The sequence below is a fragment of the Pleurodeles waltl genome, chromosome 4_2 (assembly GCF_031143425.1).
Source record: "Pleurodeles waltl isolate 20211129_DDA chromosome 4_2, aPleWal1.hap1.20221129, whole genome shotgun sequence".
NCBI classification, from domain to species: Eukaryota; Metazoa; Chordata; class Amphibia; order Caudata; family Salamandridae; genus Pleurodeles; species Pleurodeles waltl.
The window spans coordinates 533,105,192-533,123,898 of record NC_090443.1 but is presented as its reverse complement, the minus strand read 5'-3'; the positions used below and the strand labels follow the sequence as shown (position 1 = coordinate 533,123,898).

General features: G+C 44.9%; 1 long non-coding RNA gene across 1 annotated transcript; it reads left to right on the top strand.

The window, feature by feature from the left end:
- Positions 1 to 1,457: 1,457 nt before the first annotated feature.
- LOC138294180 (uncharacterized) lies at positions 1,458 to 6,225 on the top strand. The gene is made up of 2 exons (XR_011203246.1): positions 1,458 to 1,714; positions 5,363 to 6,225. It is a non-coding gene; the product is annotated as an uncharacterized lncRNA (long non-coding RNA).
- The last annotated feature ends 12,482 nt before the right edge of the window (positions 6,226 to 18,707 follow it).

Below are 18,707 nucleotides of genomic sequence, written 5' to 3'. Positions count from 1 at the left end.
TTAAACAATGACTTCATTCATGCAATATCAGTTTTAAAACTCGAAAAGAATCTTAGGCTGGCCTTCATTGAATATTTTCATTATGTTGTTTTACTACATCAGTGTTTTCCTCAGTGGTTTTTAATAGCAATTGAAGTTTTTTTTTAATTTGTAATTATTTTAAATAATCATGCAAATAAATAAATAACTCTAAATCTAAATCTGCCAAAACACCAAAAATAGTATGGGTGTACCATGGACAAGTAAGAAGCATGGTGTTCCAGAAATCTGTGTGTTCATTAAATGAGCACAGCTATACAAGAGTCCTGGGTCCCTTTGCGAGCGGTTCAAGGTTTTTGTGTGGTGGTGCTGCTGCTACTTTAATAAAAAGGTAAAATTCTTTCAGGCTCAGCCCATGGGCGTAGCTTTCATTGGTGCAGGGGTGCGGTGCACCAGGGCCCAGAGGCCAGCGGGGCCCATTGAGCACTGGGTATTGTATTTTATTATTCAAGCAGGAACCGGGCCCATTCCCTTATGTGCACTAGGAACCATGACACTCTCGCTACACTACACGCTCAATCCTTACTTGCCAAACTGAGTTTGGTGATCCTGTGGGGGTTCACTTCCCCAAAATATAATGACATGTGTACTCCTGAAAACGTTTCTAATAGAGTGTCAATCATGAGAGGGATGTTTGTGAGCTTTGAAGCAAGGAATTCCGAAACTTACACTAAATGGATTGAGTGCTATCCTGTCAAACAATGTCAGCTTAGCTGCCTACGGGTCAGCGGAGTGAGGAGCAGTCTAACATTATCTTGCTTGAGTATAGAGATACAAGGCAAGCCAATGGCAGAAATTAATTTTGCATTCAGGTTGGACAGCTCAGTCGCTCTGCATTTATAATTATTTAGATGGCCTTAAATGCCGGATATTTTCAGAATAACTGGTCTGAAGTACCATGAGCCTGAAAAGCATAGGACTCCGTATATTATTCCTCACAGTAACATCTATACAAGCCTTCAGAAAGGAGAATGGCCTATACTTTTTCATAGTGAGTGAAAAGGCTTTCAAAGGCTTACAGTGAAAGTGCTTAAGGAGATGGCTCCCTTGCCCCAAGCACCTTGGAGCACTGATTCGGTTCCCTGGAAAAACCAATAGAGCCTGAGAACCTTGGCACTTTGGTGTTAGGAATGAGCACCCTCTTGTGCATAAGAGAATATACCATATGGTATTTTGCTGCATGAGCGGAGACCTTATGTTCATATCAGGGTGGCCACGCAAAGAGTAGCGAGGCGGATTTTCACAGAAGCATGCAGATTTTCAAGCAAAATTCGCCACATTTTATAAATAGTGATTCAGGGAAATATTTCCCAAACACTTTCCACGCTACAAATGTCAAAGAAATGAGCCATGGATTCGAACGCTTCTCCCTCAGTTCATGGAAATCTTTTACCTCCTTCTCCTCCCCTGACATGCTTCAGTTCCAAAAACATCAAACCATTGTTTTAACTGAAGTATTACCCGGAATGGATGATTAATAACCCCCTGGGGCCTGCCTAATGTGAACGTGGCCTGACCTGTTTGATGCGGAGGCGTGAATTCCTATCTGCATTTTATCAGGCCACCATAGTCAATGAGCCATCGGCGGAGAACACAGGTGTTGATTTTTTACCACTGACTTCTCTAATCAAGAAACACAAGAACTGCAAAGGCGCACCGGTCAGATGTACTAAAGGTGAGGAGTTTAAAGAATGCCCCGTGAGGGATTTGAAGCAGCACATACAGGTATAATCGAAAATGAGTCGTATCCATTTCATGTTTATAAAAAATGTTGTGGCCTCTGGATTGGTATTCTCTATGTTTTGACTGTCTCTGTTCCTCTAAAATGATTCGAGGCACATCTGTCCGCACCGTCTGTCAATAGCGTTACTGTTTTCAGTTAGCCACCTATATTAATACATAATGCACTTTGATAATCTTCTAAAGCTGATCGTGCAAACGAGTGACTACCTGCACGTGTATGCATCATCATTCTTTTTTTTAGTGGTGGTGTGGGATTTAGAGATGCTGCTCCACATCAGCAAATCGGCATCTTTTTCATTTAGCCAATGTGAAGCAGAATCAGGAGTGATAACTTAATATATCATCTTTTTACGTATTAAGCAAACTTTCACCAGTTCGTGCCCTTAGACATCACTACTACATCCATTTCCAAAACATCACTCCTGATTAGATTCATACAGGAAAGAGTGCCACCATGGTCACTGCCAGCAACTCCTCCCTACTACAGTCCTGAAAAGAGGGGAGTTATCCCACCCGCTTCCACTTCGGTTGACAGAGATCAAATTTTATTAATACATCAGTGCCATTAAAGTTTGCATAAGGCCACTTGCAAACCTTTACTTTAAAAAGTCTAACAGAGAAGTTAACATAGAAATGTAAAATGTGAACAAATGGTGGACAATCTGACTGTCATTTGTATCTTGGCATTACATTTCACATGAAAGGTATTGTGCATTTATATTTAATTATATCTATAATTATAGAATTATTGACATGGCATAATGCAAAAGTATTTTACTAGATGAATATTAGAAGTGAAATATTAAATAAAAATGAACTAACCATACCTATATTGAGTTAAGTGAATTTTATTAATGTGAGTTACATGAGTGCAGAAAAATAAATGCATGTTTAAATTGTGTTCTAATAATGTAGTAATCAATGTTTGCAATAAAATTATTTGCTTTCCTTATATTATTTAATTTTAAGGTGCGTAATAGGTTTTAAACTTATTAATTGTATTAATGTGCATTTAGGTTTCCTTAGCTTGACTAGGCCTGAGAGCTTCATTCTTGCAGCAGTAGAGGAAACTTATTTGTTTATTCTTCTAACTTTGACATTAATTATTTCCCTAGGTTGCTAACGTGATGTTGAATGTCCTATTGTATTGAAGGCAAAGAACATGTTTCAGTAATAATTATGTAACAATATTTGTTCTGCGGTCGAGCTACACAGGATTCTGTAGTTCCTATTTTAAACAGGTTTAGTTTATTTTGTGTGTCGTGAGAAAGAGTTTTGAAGAAACAATTGATTAGAAAATGTAATGTTTGGCGGAACTGTATGCAATCATTAAAATGACAAGGCACATTTGCTGAGAAAACCCAGAATAGTTGCAAACTTGATGGTGCCATCAACAACCACTGGACAGTGAATCTGATACTTATAATGAGGCCACCTGAAGGACCAATCAAAAGGACCTGGATATTTCTAATTAGCGAGAGACTTTGGAACTTGAATTTAGTTAGAGTTAGTCCGATGAGAGAGTGCACTCCTGCTTCGAGTTGGTCCGGTCACTCTGCTAGAGCCAGTCTTGTTGCACTGATGATGCCCAGATGCTCTCTGCTTTTTCTCAATCCCTTCACCCTTTAACTATCTTTTGATGAATAAAGTCATACTAAATTGCCTCATTTGTTTATGCTGTTCAGTACTGGTATGCCCAAATAAATCTGAACTGCTGATCCATCCTATGTGTAATGCATTTAAGTACTGCACCAGCCTATTTCTATAGTAAGTTGCCCTAGTTAAATAAATTTTCAAAATTATTTTTATCTTTCTTTTTGTTTTGCCCGCATGTGTTAGCGCACTCCCACACATTTAAGTCCCAATATGTGTTCTGAAATTTATCCTTAACATGAAAGTTATTGATGGCAAAACATGAGCCTCTCAGTGTTTAACCACTGCAAATTGCTATGGGTAGCATTCCATGGCAGAATTGTTTGTGCCATCTGTACCGTTACAGAATTTGGCCAACTTTATGCAACCAGACTAGTCAGGCCAACAGTAGTGGTCTAGCATACACTGTAGGCCAGTAGCTCTTAGCAAACAAACACCAGCTACTACTTTGTTGTTACTTAATCTCACGGATGAGGTGCAACCTAAAGATGTAGAAGTAACTAGTTTACAGACATATGCTATGTTGAGACAGGAGTGTCCTCTGCATGATCTGCAGACGTCCCCCTCCCATGGCTGCCTAACTGCATATTTATCTAGTATCCTGACTTTTATTTTGGCCCCGGTGGGACACTAATCAAAGTGTGTGTGAAAAGACTAGGCCTGTCCATGAATTTACAAGATACTGGACTTGTTGAGAGACATGGAGGGCCACAACAACATACCCTCATTGTGGGGAGAGGGATGAAATCCCTCATATAGATATAGCACATTAAGTGGTGATAACAGCATGCCTTGTGTGAGATGATTGATAGTTTGAAGGTAGGTCTATCTGCCTTTGTAAAGTTCTGGTGTTATGTGTATGCCCATAACCTTGCACTTGCATTTAGCGTTCATGTTGAGTGTGTATGCAACATACACAGTCATAGGGCTATATGTGTGACTGAGCCTGTGTACTGAAGCCAGTGGGTCCACATTGGGATAACCATTGCTGGCATAGAACAAGATGGAGAATTTGGCATCTGTTCCAGAGAGTGGATGTGGATTGTTTGTATTCATGTGGCTGGGATGTGGAGATCCAGACACTGAAGTGAGAAGGACGAAGACAGAGCTATTTTTAGAAATTCCAGGAGGACTTTTGTTAGCAAGGAGCTGCTGCTTAGTCTGCCTCAGTACTGCCATTTGGTTAATGGTACAGGTGAGAGGAGGGACTTGCGGTTTTTGTTATGCAAGGTGAAGACAATGCTAGGTTAGGCTTGCCCCACTGATTACTTCTTCAGTTGGGCTGATCACACCCAATTCGAGAAACCTCACACTTCACTGTGCCTGTGTGGTGGGTGCTCCAGTTTGGAGGCGTGCCCAGTGATACTTGCTGTAAGAAACATCACTTTTAAATAAGGCTGCATTTGGAACCCCCCCAAACTGGTTCTGAATTTTTAGACAGTGGATCCACATCCCCGTCCACAGGCTTTGTATAAAAGAGAGACCAAAATCACCCAATTTAGTTCCAGTTCCAAACCCCTCGAGACCATGGAAGGGAGCGCTCATCAAGATAGCCCAAACTATTATACCCATGTTCTTAATCATGGGTTGCAGTTTGAGTTCCTAGGCATTCTGATTTCACGATCACCATCCAGGATACACCTCTACTCTCCCCTTGGGGCGATTCACAGACAAAAAAAACAAGATGGAGGGAAATGTTTGGCACATTCCTTTATAAATACTACATATGGCTTTGTGTAACATTCCATTTCATCATCCTTATTTTGTCTCTGCCAGTAGGAAAAGGGGCCTGGTCCAAATGAATGATACTTTTATATGTGATTGTTTTATTGGCGTGTGCAAGAACTGTGTGTGTTTAGAAGTTGCGAACCTGTTGATCTCAATTTCACGTTTTTAAGTTAACTCAATATTGTTATCTTTTTTTCAGAAGTAATTCTCAATACCAGTGATGTAGAACAAAAATCTGAAACTGTGACTGCAATGATCTTTGAAAGCTGTTGGAGATAAAACCACCAAATGAGAGCCATGTATTTTTTGCTGTTCCATTGCATGTTCTTCCTATAACTTATGTATATTACCAAAAGGGCAAATAAGGAGAGTTAACAGAGAACCATATTGTATTCCTAGCATCAAATACTTAAACAAATGTATAATGTATATATGTTTATATGGAATATTGTGGATTAGCCACATCCGATTCCGTGACCCGGGCCGACAGGAAACCTGCTCCTGTTTGTAAAGGAACTCTCACCTTGACTTATTCCTACTGTTCATTTTTGTGTCTTACATGTCAAGGTTGTGTCTATGTATAGGTCATACACAAACAGTTGCTTGTGATGGCCTGCGTGGAGGAGTGTTGCTTATAAAAGAGTCCATAGATTTGTGATAAAACTAGGTGACCGGAAAAAAAGGACATAATATTGTTATTATATATATATATGTATATATATATCACTTACTACTCATTATGAGGCGATAAAGTGCCTTACACTGTTCCGGAGCCCACGGCTACTGGGATTAGTCTTGTGCTCTCAAAGAACCATTCCATGCATTTACTACAGTTCATTTGTGATAGAATAAATTAATAGGAGTTAGGTGAGATCATTAGTGGGAGCTATTTGCTGACGAATCCCAAATACCTTGGGTGCTCGCTTTCATGATATTAACTGAATTAGATTTGAATGGGATCTTTTCTTTCATTATGCTCTGTATTAACTGCTTGATTCATTATGGTGCTTCCATGTGTGACATGGCAGAATTGTACATTTGAAATAAAAAATATAAAAGAAATGTGTACATTCGCTTTTGTAATGAAAGAAAAAAGTGTAAAAAGATCAAAAATATCTTCCTGGCTTTATCTCACTCCTGCAGGTTCTTTCCCATCTCTCCTTTCTACTTTTAACACTGCATTCCTATCCTTTTATCCCTCCTTCTTTGTCCCTTTTCTTCCTTTCTCACTGTTCTAGTCAGTATGATGACTAAATACAAGTCCTGCTCTCACAAGTGAGTGCCAGCTGTAACCACTGGCACAAATTAAGTACCAATATACAAAGGTCTTTGCATCAAAAACTTATCTTGCACGCCTTCCTGAGCGTGACACAACCTGCAACACTTCCATAGTGTGGTGTAGACCTCTCTCCTGGTTCAGCAAGTGTTGTTCAGACACTCACCAAACACTAAGGAGCAAGGACCTCTTGACATTCTGCTTATGTACGGGTGCTCACTGCACACCCAGGTCTCATTTACAGCTAATCTGTAAATTTCATTCCCGCTCACCCCTTCGCCCCCAAAATGTAGCCTTTTCCCTTTTGTAACTTCACAATACTTTCTTCTTATATACTCTGATTGAATTATTTTTCCCAAACGCTTTAACCCCTGGAATGGGACCTAAGACATCCATGTCTATAGCTCTTTCTGACATCTAGATATGATGCACTGTACCATCTACACTTAATGAGTACAAATGCAACTAGGGCTTCAGATCCACAGGTGAACACAATCTGAGGGAGCAACCAAAAGCTGCTTCTCTGTATGAATGGCTCCCATTATAACTCATTCTCTTCTTTGTTGAGGAGTTGGAATTTGCCTCACTTTTCTGAACAGGTGAGAGAGAGACAAGGCAGAAGGGAGAAGGATCCAGGGATATGACCATGGTAAAGGGTATCAGCACACTCTAACCCTTTTTCGGCTGTGCACAATCTTGCAGCACTTCTCCTTATGTTCATGCCTACAGCTCTTATGAGCCACCCAGCTCTGTTGGAGGCTCCTTTCATGCAACAACGATCAACAAGGTAGTGCATTCCACCTTAGACACAACCACTAGCAGAGTTTATTGACACATATACCTCCAGATCTTACTATGTGCTCTTTTGTCCCTTCCAATTCTAGCTTCAGCGTTCAACCACATTTCACATTGTATACTGCAAATGAAGTACTGTTGCACAATGGAACCTGTATATGACTCCACTACACCCCAGCTTTGCCACCACTTCATTCTTTCACCTTACCCTGAACCTCAGGAAGTTTGTGGAAAACAGGGACAGGCTCACTAGATATGTTGTCTAAGTTTTACTGCCCTTGATGCACAGAGACCTCAGTAAAAAGTTGCAGTACTTCATTGCTCATAGGGCATATAACAGGGCAAGACCAAATTTAGTAATGGTCACATGCTACTACGGGGGGTCGAGAAATGAGCGAGGGACCAGTGAGAAGAGAACTTATACAAGAGAGCAGTCAGAGACCTGGGAGGATTTTGTGGAGGATTTTGTGGTACAGTGCACTCCATACACTGACAACAAGTTGCTATTACATGGAGTTCAGAGATGAGATAATACGAGATCAACTAAATGAGAGAACAAATAACAAAAGGATACAAGAACAACTTTTAGCCACAGAAGACTGTGACTTGGAAACTGCTTTGAAGCTAGCTAGGAGTATTGAACATTCACTACATTGCATGCGGTAAATGAACAATGGCATCAAGTCTGCTGAAATAAAACAAAAGTGAAACAAAGTGCAAAAACAACTGTAAAAGGAAATAAAGCAAATGGATAATGCGAACCTAAGGTTTCACTGTCCAGGAATAAAAGCAAAAAGACTGAGATGTCATGCTTCCGTTGCGGAAGTAAATCACACATGGGTAATTCTACAAATATTGTGCAGCTGTGAGCCAACCATGCTTCAAGTGTGGGAAAAGAGGTAGATTTGCACGTGTATGCAGAGCAAGCGCTAGCACGAATAATACAACATCATAAACGGTTAAAATGACAGAAAAGATTACTTGGATTCTGATGAAGATGAGAACGTTATCCTCATGCTTTCATCTAGTAGTCAATGAGGGAGCGGAACTGTTGAAATATTATCAATGATAGAGACACACAAAAGAAAACCTCCACCTTTTGTGTACTTTCAGTGAACATTAAGAATGTGAAACTTCTAGCAGATTCAGGTTCCCCATTCACAGTAATGAATATTGCATATTTTACGTATTTTGATAATATGGTAATGAATGAATCATATATACAAAGCAGATAGAAGTGATCAGTACATTTGAGGCTTATTTGCAATTCAAAGAGAACTGTGCAGTGAGAACCATGTATGTTTTGAAGGATGGGGCTAACTTGTCAGCTTGGGATGAACAAGGGGAATTAGGAATGACCCTAGTCCCAAATCGTCCTGATATGGTCCTGTCAAAAAGAAGTAGTATTACCCAGAAATATTTGCTGTAGGAAGTTGGCTCTGTATGCACTATTTCAAAGTAAGGAATAGTATGCACAGAGTCCAAAGGTTCCCCTTAGAGGTAAGATAGTGGCAAAAAGAGATAATACTAATGCTCTATTTTGTGGTAGTGTGGTCGAGCAGTAGGCTTATCAAAGGAGTAGTGTTAAGCATTTGTTGTACACACACAAGCAATAAATGAGGAACACACACTCAAAGACAATTCCAGGCCAATAGGGTTTTGAATAGAAAAATATATTTTCTTAGTTTATTTTAAGAACCACAGGTTCAAATTTTACATGTAATACTTCAAATGAAAGGTATTGCAGGTAGGTACTTTAGGAACTTTGAATAATCACAATAGCATACATACGTTTCAAATAAATCACATATAGCTATATTAAAACTAGACAGTGCAATTTTCAACAGTTCCTGGGGGAGCTAAGTATTTGTTAGTTTTTGTAGGTAAGTAAACCACCTACGGGGTTCAAGTTTGGGTCCAAGGTAGCCCACTGTTGGGGGTTCAGAGCAACCTCAAAGTTACCACACCAGCAGCTCAGGGCCAGTCAGGTGCAGAGTTCAAAGTGGTGCCCAAAACGCATAGGCTTCAATGTCGAAGGGGGTGCCCCGGTTCCAGTCTGCCAGCAGGTAAGTACCCGCGTCTTCGGAGGGCAGCCCAGGGGGGGTTTTGTAGGGCACCGGGGGGGACACAAGTTAGCACAGAAAGTACACCCTCAGCAGCACGGGGCGGCCGGGTGCAGTGTGGAAACACGCGTCGGGTTTGTCGTTGAAATCAATGGGAGACCAAGGGGTCTCTTCAGCGATGCAGGCAGGCAAGGGGGGGGCTCCTCGGGGTAGCCACCACCTGGGCAAGAGAGAGGGCCTCCTGGGGGTCCCTCCTGCACTGGAGTTCCGATCTTTTAGGTCCTGGGGGCTGTGGTTGCAGAGTCTTTTCCAGGCGTCGGGATCTGGGAGTCAGGCAGTCGCGGTCAGGGGGAGCCTCGGTATTCCCTCTGCAGGCGTCGCTGTGGGGGGTCAGGGGGGACAACTCTGGCTACTCACAGTCTCGTAGTCGCCGGGGAGTCCTCCCTGAAGTGTTGTTTCTCCACAAGTCGTGCCGGGGGCGTCGGATGCAGAGTAGCAAGTCTCACGCTTCCGGCGGGAAACGCAGTTTGTCTTGATCTTGCTTCTTTGGAAACAAAGTTGCAGTCTTGGATGAACAGGGCCGCTGTTCTCGGGAGTTTCTTGGTCCTTCTAGAGCAGGGCAGTCCTCTGAGGATTCAGAGGTCGCTGGTCCTGGGGAAAGCGTCGCTGAAGCAGTGTCTTTAGAAGGGAGGGAGACAGGCCGGTAGAACTGGGGCCAAAGCAGTTGGTGTCTCCATCTTCTCTGCATGGTTTTTCAGCTCAGTGGTCCTCTTCTTCTTAGGTTGCAGGAATCTGAGTTCCTAGGTTCTGGGGAGCCCCTAAATACATAATTTAGGGGTGTGTTTAGGTCAGGGAGGGCAGTAGCCAATGGCTTCTAACCCTGAGGGTGGCTACATCCTCTTTGTGCCTCCTCCCAAGGGGAGGGGGTCACATTCCTATCCCTATTGGGGGATCCTCCATCTGCAAGATGGAGGATTCCTAAAAGTCAGAGTCACTTCAGTTCAGGTTGCCTTATGGGCTGTCCTGACTGGCCAGTGACTCCTCCTTGTTTTTCTCATTATCTCCTCCGGCCTTGCCGCCAAAAGTGGGGCCGTGGCCGGAGGGGGCGGGCAACTCCACTAGCTGGAATGACCTGTGGCGCTATAACAAAGGGGATGAGCCTTTGAGGCTCACCGCCAGGTGTTACAGCTCCTGCAAGTAGGAAGTGATAAGCATCTCCACCCAGTACAGGCTTTGTTACTAGCCACAGAGTGACAAAGGCACTCTCCCCATGTGGCCAGCAACATCTCTCGAGTGTGGGAGGCTGCTAAAACCAGTCAGCCTACACAGGTAGTTGGTTAAGGTTTCAGGGGGCACTTCTAAGGTGCCCTCTGGGGTGTATGTTACAATAAAATGTACACTGGAATCAGTGTGCATTTATTGTGCTGAGAAGTTTGATACCAAACTTCCCAGTTTTCAGTGTAGCCATTATGGTGCTGTGGAGTTCGTGTTTGACAGACTCCCAGACCATATACTCTTATGGCTACCCTGCACTTACAATGTCTAAGGTTTTGCTTAGACACTGTAGGGGCACAGTGCTCATGCACTGGTGCCCTCACCTATGGTATAGTGCACCCTGCCTTAGGGCTGTAAGGCCTGCTAGAGGGGTGACTTATCTATACTGCATAGGCAGTGTGAGGTTGGCATGGCACCCTGAGGGGAGTGCCATGTCGACGTACTTGTTTTGTCCTCACCAGCACACACAAGCTGGCAAGCAGTGTGTCTGTGCTGGGTTAAGGGTCCCCAGGGTGGCATAAGATATGCTGCAGCCCTTAGAGACCTTCCCTGGCATCAGAGCCCTTGGTACCAGTCACAAGGGACTTACCTGGATGCCAGGGTGTGCCAATTGTGTAAAAAAAAGTACAGGTTAGGGAAAGAACACTGGTGCTGGGGCCTGGTTAGCAGGCCTCAGCACACTTTCAAATCAAAACATAGCATCAGCAAAGGCAAAAAGTCAGGGGGTAACCATGCCAGGGAGGCATTTCCTTACACAACCCCCCCTCCCAAACGAAAGAGGATGAGACTAACCTTTCCCAAGAGAGTCTTCATTTTCTAAGTGGAAGAACCTGGAAAGGCCATCTGCATTGGCATGGGCAGTCCCAGGTCTGTGTTCCACTATAAAGTCCATTCCCTGTAGGGAGATGGACCACCTCAACAGTTTTGGATTTTCACCTTTCATTTGCATCAGCCATCTGAGAGGTCTGTGGTCAGTTTGAACTACAAAGTGAGTACCAAAGAGGTATGGTCTCAGCTTCTTCAGGGACCAAACCACAGCAAAGGCCTCCCTCTCAATGGCACTCCAACGCTGCTCCCTGGGGAGTAACCTCCTGCTAATGAAAGCAACATGCTGGTCAAGGCCATCATCATTTGTTTGGGACAAAACTGCCCCTATCCCATGTTCAGAGGCATCTGTCTGCACAATGAACTGCTTGGAGTAATCTGGAGCTTTTAGAACTGGTGCTGTGCACATTGCTTGTTTGAGGGTGTCAAAGGCCTGTTGGCATTTTACAGTCCAGTTTACCTTCTTGGCCATTTTCCTGGGGGTAAGTTCTGTGAGGGCTGTCACTATGGATCCATATCCCTTCACAAACCTCCTGTAATACCCAGTCAAGCCAAGGAATGCCCTGACTTGAGTCTGGGTTTTTGGAGCTGCCCAGTCCAGAATAGTCTGGATCTTAGGCTGGAGTGGCTGAACCTGGCCTCCACCTACAAGGTGTCCCAAGTAAACCACAGTTCCCTGCCCTATCTGGCATTTGGATGCCTTGATAGAGAGGCCTGCTGATTGCAGAGCCTTCAAAACCTTCTTCAGGTGGACCAGGTGATCCTACCAGCTGGAGCTAAAGACAGCAATATCATCAAGATAAGCTGCACTAAAGGACTCCAAACCAGCAAGGACTTGATTCACCAACCTTTGGAAGGTGGCAGGGGCATTCTTTAAACCAAAGGGCATAACAGTAAACTGATAATGCCCATCAGGTGTGGAGAATGCTGTCTTTTCTTTTGCTCCAGATGCCATTTTGATTTGCCAGTACCCTGCTGTTAAGTCAAAGGAACTTAAGAATTTGGCAGCACCTAATTTATCAATCAGTTCATCAGCCCTTGGAATGGGATGGGCATCTGTCTTGGTGACAGAATTAAGTCCTCTGTAGTCCACACAAAACCTCATCTCTCTCTTTCCATCTTTGGTGTGAGGTTTGGGGACTAAGACCACTGGGCTAGCCCAGGGGCTGTCAGAGTGCTCAATTACTCCCAATTCCAGCATCTTGTGGACTTCCACCTTAACGTTTTCCTTAACTTGGTCTGACTGTCTGAAAATGTTGTTTTTGACAGGCATGCTGTCTCCTGTGTCCACATCATGGGTACACAGGTGTGTCTGACCAGGGGTTAGGGAAAAGAGCTCAGCAAACTGTTGCAGGACCTTCCTACAATCAGATTGCTGTTGGCTAGAGAGGGTGTCTGAATAGATCACTCCATCAACTGAGCCATCCTTAGGGTTTGATGAGAGGAGATCAGGGAGAGGTTCACTCTCAGCTTCCTGGTCCTCATCTGTTACCATCAACAGATTCACATCAGCCCTATCATGGAAGAGCTTTAGGCGGTTCACATGGATCACCCTCTTGGGGCTCCTGCTAGTGCCTAGGTCCACCAGGTAGGTGACCTGACTCTTCTTCTCTAGCACTGGGTAAGGGACACTCCATTTGTCCTGAAGTGCCCTGGGAGCCATAGGCTCCAAAACCCAGACTTTCTGCCCTGGTTGAAATTCAACCATTGCAGCCTTTTGGTCATACCAAAACTTCTGGAGCTGTTGGCTGGCCTCAAGGTTTTTACTTGCCTTTCCCATGTACTCTGCCATCCTTGAACGTAGGCCAAGTACATAGTCCACTATGTCTTGTTTAGGCTCATGAAGAGGTCTCTCCCAGCCTTCTTTCACAAGAGCTAGTGGTCCCCTTACAGGGTGGCCAAACAGAAGTTCAAAGGGTGAGAACCGTACTCCCTTCTGAGGCACCTCTCTGTAAGTGAAAAGCAGACATGGCAAGAGGACATCCCATCTCCTTTTGAGTTTTTCAGGGAGCCCCATGATCATGCGTTTTAAGGTCTTGTTGAATCTCTCAACAAGGCCATTAGTTTGTGGATGATACGGTGTAGTGAATTTATAAGTCACTCCACACTCATTCCACATGTGTTTCAGGTATGCTGACATGAAGTTGGTACCTCTGTCAGACACCACCTCCTTAGGGAAGCCCACTCTGGTAAAGATACCAATGAGGGCCTTGGCTACTGCAGGGGCAGTAGTCGACCTAAGGGGAATAACTTCAGGGTATCTAGTAGCATGATCCACTACTACTAGTATGTACATGTTCCCTGAAGCTGTGGGATGTTCAAGTGGACCCACTATGTCCACACCCACTCTTTCAAAGGGGACCCCCACCACTGGAAGTGGAATGAGGGGGGCCTTTGGATGTCCACCTGTCTTACCACTGGCTTGACAGGTGGTGCAGGAGACACAAAACTCCTTGACTTTCTGGAACATGTTGGGCCAGTAGAAGTGGTTGACTAGTCTCTCCCACGTCTTGGTTTGTCCCAAATGCCCAGCAAGAGGAATATCATGGGCTAAGGTCAGTATGAACTCTCTGAACTCCTGAGGCACTACCATTCTCCTAGTGGCACCAGGTTTGGGATCTCTTGCCTCAGTGTACAGGAGTCCATCTTACCAATAGACCCTATGTGTTCCAGTTTTCTTGCCATTGGACTCTTCAGCAGCTTGCTGCCTAAGGCCTTCAAGAGAGGGACAGGTTTCTTGCCCCTTACAGAACTGCTCCCTTGAGGGCCCCCCTGGGCCTAGGAGTTCAACCTGATAAGGTTCTAACTCCATAGGCTCAGTTCCCTCAGAGGGCAGAACTTCTTCCTGAGAAGAGAGGTTCTCTTTTTGTTGTTGTGTTGCAGCCGGTTTCCCAATTGTCTTTCCTTTCCTCTTGGTAGGCAGGGCCCTTTTTCCAGGCTCCAGTTCTACTTTTTCACCCTGAGCCTTGCACTGTGCCCTTGTCTTGACACACACCAGTTCAGGGATACACAGCATGGCTGCATGGGTTTTTAGTTCTACCTCAGCCCATGCTGAGGACTCCAGGTCATTTGCAAGCAAACAGTCTACTGGGATATTTGAGGAGACCACCACCTGTTTCAGGCCATTGACCCCTCCCCACTCTAAAGTTACCATAGCCATGGCATGTACTTTAGTTTGAGTGTCAGCATTGGTGACTGGATAAGTTTGTCCAGCCAGGTATTGACCAGTGGAAACCAGTTTCTGTGTCACCATAGTGACACTGGCACCTGTATCCCTCAGGCGTTCTACACTTGTCCCACTAATTAAGAGTTGCTGCCTGTATTTGTGCATGTTAGGAGGCCAGGCAGCCAGTGTGGCTAAATCCACCCCACCCTCAGAGACTAATGTCGCTTCAGTGTGACACCTGATTTGCTCTGGGCACACTGTTGATCCCACTTGGAGACTAGCCATTCCAGTGTTAGCTGGAGTGGATTTAGAAGTGGTACTTTTCTTGGGACAGGCCTTGTCTCAAGTTTGGTGCCCAGGCTGATTACAGCTACGACACCAGGCCTTTTTGGGATCAAAGTTTTTACCCTTGTACACAAAATTGTTTTGTGAAGAGGCTCTGGGCTCACCCTCCTGTGCAGGTTTTTGGGGGCCTAAAGAAGACTCTTTACTATTTTTGTTTTTGGCTGTCTCAACACTCTTCCCCTGGGGAGGCTTTGTGACCCCTTTCTTTTGGTCACCCCCTGTGGAAGTCTTGGTCACCCTAGTCTTGACCCAATGGTCCGTCTTCTTTCCCAATTCTTGGGGAGAAATTGGTCCTAGGTCTACCAGATGCTGATGCAGTTTATCATTTGAACAATTACTCAATAGGTGTTTGTGACAGGCTGAGCGGTATAAACCAGACGGAGATTGGATAATAGGGTAAGTAAGGGTTTATTTATTTATATTTCTTTCTTAGCCCAGGTGTTTCAAATAAAGTTCAGTTTGTTTATGGCGTAACCCGATTACTTTCTCTTCTTTTTAACTCTGTCGTTCCTCTTCCTCTTTTCTCCTAGGTCACTGTTCTCTGGGAACTTGGAGTGGCTCCAGGGAGGTACCGGCAAGAAAACAGAAGAACGCCACGGTAAGTATAAAGATATTTCTGGGGTTTTCTCTTTGAATTGGAAATAGGGAATGGGTAAGTAGGGAGATAGAAAGAGCGTGCGTTCACCCGTGTACTGTCTCCAAACAAAACAGTGTCTGTGATTCAGGTAAGTAACCCACGGTGCTCCCAGGTAGGTTAGGATAGTCAGTATCTCTTCTCTTTAAAGAGACTGTGCCCTTCCTTTAACCCCTTTCCCCCTCTTACCCCTCCCCAGTTCCCTTCCCCGGTGGTGTTTTTGTATTTCTTTCCCTTGTCCCTAGGAGGGACCGTACCTTTGTGAGCCACGACCCTCCAGGGTCGTGGCTGGGCTCTTTGGTCCTAGCCTCCGGTGTTCCTTCGTCGGTGTCCTCGTTCTCCCCCTCTCTGTGGCTGTTCGTTCCGTCCTCCGTCGTCTCCTGCTGCCCTGGGTTTTCTCCGTGCTCCGTCCTCCTCTCGCTGTCCACACACACACTCTCTACGCGTCCGGCCTCCTTTTGATGTCCCGCGGTCCCGACGAGGTCGAGCGTTTCCCTGGAAACAGGGAAACGCGGACGTGACGTGGTGAGCGTTCCCATGGTGACATGGGAACGCGGAAATGACGTGTCGGGTGAACCCGACACAGAGTCTCCTGCCGCTGCCGCTGCTGCTGCCGCTGCCGTGATCGGGGTTACCCGATCACATACCCCATCCCAAGAACGGTCCTGCTCGAGGACCGGCAGTAGGGCAAGGAAACCTGGACAAATAATCCGCAGGACCCTGTTGCGCCCCAGGGACATGACAGACCTGGAAGGAAAAAGGCTGAAGTTCAAGAAACCAGCGCAAAATCCTAGAGTTGGCATCCTTATGTGAGGCAAGCCAGGTAAGAGGAGCATGATCTGTATACAGTAGAAAAGGTCTACCCAGGCGATAATATTGCAAGGCCTCTACTGCCCATTTAATGGCCAAACACTCTTTCTCAATGGTGGGGTAATGACATTCTCGGGGAAGCAGTTTCCGGCTGATAAACACAATCGGGTGATCCCTACCATCCGGGTCCGGTTGTGCGAGCACTGCCCCAAGGCCTACATTAGAAGCATCCGTGTACAGATGAAAAGGTCTAGAGAAATCAGGACATTGCAAAACCGGTTCCGAGGTAAGAGAAGATTTTAACCGTTCAAAACTAGCCCTTTGACTGTCAGAAAAAGGAACCAACTTGTTGGGGTGCTTTTTGGATAACAGATCAGTAAGGGGGGGCCGCAACAGTTGAATAGCCTGGTATAAATCTACGGTAGTAACCCACTAGCCCAAGGAATGAACGCAAGTCTCTTTTCGTTTTTGGGATTGGTGCGTTTTGAATTGCTTCAATCTTAGTCATTTGTGGTTGTAGTGTACCATTGCCTATCTTATAGCCGAGATATGATATGTCAGTCTTCCCTAATATGCACTTCTTAGGATTAGCCGTCAACCCTGCTTCTGTGAGAGTGGTCAAAATTTGGTGGAGATGGTGCAGATGGTCTAGCCAAGTATTGCTAAAGATGACGACATCATCGAGATAGGCGGCAGAGAATGAATGGAAGGGTTTTAATAACCTATCCATCAACCTCTGAAAGGTTGCCGGGGCTCCGTGGAGACCAAAGGGTAGCACTGTGAATTGATACAGACCGGATTGAGTAGAGAAGGCTGTTTTCCCTTTATCTTCGGGGAAAAGGGGTATCTGCCAGTACCCTTTAGTGAGGTCCAATGTAGACATATACTTAGCTGTTCCTAGCTTCTCTAGAACATCATCTACCTGGGGAATAGGATAAGAGTCAAACATAGAGATTGCATTGAGTTGGCGGAAGTCAATACAAAAGCGAACTGTTCCGTCAGGTTTTGGGACCAGAACTACAGGAGAGCACCAGGGACTGACAGAGGGCTCAATTACTCCTAAGTGTATCATCTTTTCTATTTCGTCTTCTATGATATGTTTCCTAGCCTCGGGAATACGATAAGGCCGTAGTCGAATCGTCTGCCCTGGTGGTGTTCTTATTCTGTGATAGATCAGGGACGTTCTGCCCGGTATGTCTGAAAAAAACCCTGGGTATTGGGTTAACAGAGCGTATAACTGATCCCTTTTTGACTTTGTCAGTGAAGTGTTGACATAGGGCATATCTGCCTTTTGTTGATCCCCAGAGGGAAACAGCTCTATCTCTACTTCCTTAATGGGAGATACAAGACAATTCACTGCTACCATCTCGCTAACCTCCTTCTCTGCTTCCCATTTCTTGAGGAGATTCACATGGTAAATTTGGGTCTTTTTGGGGTTGACACTTAATTCTATGAGATAGGTGACAGGGGAGATTGCTCTAATAACCCTATATGGCCCTTGCCATCTGGCTAACAATTTTTGATCAGACGTGGGTCGCATGATCAATACTTGATCATTAGGAAGAAAGGTACGCAATTTACTCCCCCTATCATAATATTGTTTTTGTGACTCTTGGTCCTTTTCCAGATGCTGTCGTACATTCTCCCATAATTCTTGTAAATTTGATTTAAGTTTTTGGACGTATCCTAACAATGGTCGACCTTCCTCTTCCTCTTCTTCCCCCCAGGTCTCGACGGCCATATCTAAAAGGGAACGGGGTTGCCTCCCGAATACCAGATCGAACGGGCTATGTCCTGTTGAGGACTGCTCGTGGGTTCGAATGGCATAGAGAACTAAGGGCAGTTTCTGGTCCCAATCCCTCCCTGTTTCGTCGACTATTTTCTTTAATAGTGTTTTAATAGTCCGGTTGTATCGTTCAACAAGTCCGTCTGTCTGTGGATGATACACTGAAGTTTTGATTTGGGTAATGCCGAGTACCCTGCATATCTGCTTCATGAGGTTGGACATGAAGGGCGTACCCTGGTCAGTCAGAATCTCTCGGGGAAACCCTGTCCGCGTGAATACCGTTATCATTGCCTGTGCTACTGTTTTAGTCGTCATGCTGGCAAGAGGAATGGGTTCGGGGTACCTGGTTGCATAGTCTACGATAACTAGTATATAAGTGTGTCCCTTAGTTGAGGGTAGTAAGGGTCCAATTAGATCAATTCCCACCCTACTAAACGGGATATCGATGATGGGAAGAGGTAGGAGGGGTGCTTTCCGGGGCCGGCCTGGTTCGGTGAGTTGACATCTAGGGCATTGCGAGCAATATTTCCTAATGTGGGCAAAAACCCCTGGCCAGTGGAACCTTCGGA